The 1,042-nt window shown below is 48.4% G+C and overlaps 1 protein-coding gene across 1 annotated transcript in view; it reads right to left on the bottom strand.

Annotated features, from left to right (window-relative positions):
• The window catches only part of Tmem52b (transmembrane protein 52B), a 20,691-nt gene that overhangs the window by 5,784 nt on the left and 13,865 nt on the right, over window positions 1–1,042 (bottom strand). The gene's annotated exons all lie outside the window — the stretch shown is intronic.

The raw sequence follows: 1,042 nt of genomic DNA, 5'->3' as shown, positions 1-1,042 counted from the left end.
CACAGCGCCACTTCCAGCTTTTTTCTTTTTGCTTATGTGGTGCTGAGGAATCGAACCCAGGGCCTCAGGCATGCAAGGCAAGCGCTCTACCACTGAACCACCTGCCCAGCCCCTTCTTCTTGCTCAAGGCCGGCGCTCTACCACTTGAGCCACAGCACCACTTCCAGTTTTCTGGTGGTTCATTGGAGATCAGAGTCTCACCACCTTTCCTGCCCAGGCTGGCTTTGAACTGCGATCCTCAGCTCTCCGCCTCTGACTAGCTGGGTGACAGGCGTGAGTCAACATGCCTGACTGAAGGACGTTTTCTAAGTTTCAGTAGAAGAACTGACAGGAGTGAAAGGTTACTTTTGTTGTTGTTATTGTTTTGTGCAGGTCCTGGGGCTTGAACCCAGGGCCCTGTCCTTGAGCTTCTTTTGCTCAAGGCTGGCGCTCTACTACTTGAGCCACAGTGCCACCTCTGGTTTTCTGATGGCCCATTGGAGGGAAGAGTCTCGTGGGCTTTCCTGCCGGGAGCTGGCTTTGAACCGTGATCCTCCTATTTCAGCTTCCTGAGTAGCTGGGATGACGGGCGGGAGCCACGAGGCCTGGCCATTTTGCCTTTAAAAAAAAAATCTACTTTTCAAATGATTTTTACTTCCAACATTTAAATAGGTATTGGCTGTTATGCCTATCATATCTTTTTTTTTTTTTTGGTCCAGTCGTGGGCTTGAACTCTGGGCCTGGGCGCTGTCCCTCAGCTCTTCAGCTCAAGGCTAGCGCTCTACCACTTGAGTCACGGCGCCACTTCCAGCTTTTTCTTTTTTGCTAATGTGGTGCTGAGGAATCGAACCCAGGGCTTCAGGCATGCAAGGCAAGTGCTCTACCACTGAGCCACCTTCCCAGACCATATGCCTATGATATCTATATCTCTATATGCATCTGGAGATACAGAGCTACATATAGATATAGAAATGCTTAGATATATACATAGCTCTAATACATACAGAGATATAGAAACGCTTAGATATATACATAGCTCTAATACATACAGAGATGTGGAAAC

This window comes from Dipodomys ordii, unplaced genomic scaffold (genome assembly GCF_000151885.1).
Source record: "Dipodomys ordii isolate 6190 unplaced genomic scaffold, Dord_2.0 Scaffold266, whole genome shotgun sequence".
Classification (NCBI taxonomy): Eukaryota; Metazoa; Chordata; class Mammalia; order Rodentia; family Heteromyidae; genus Dipodomys; species Dipodomys ordii.
Note: the sequence above shows the minus strand (reverse complement) of the source record. Positions and strands in the feature narration are given on the sequence as shown.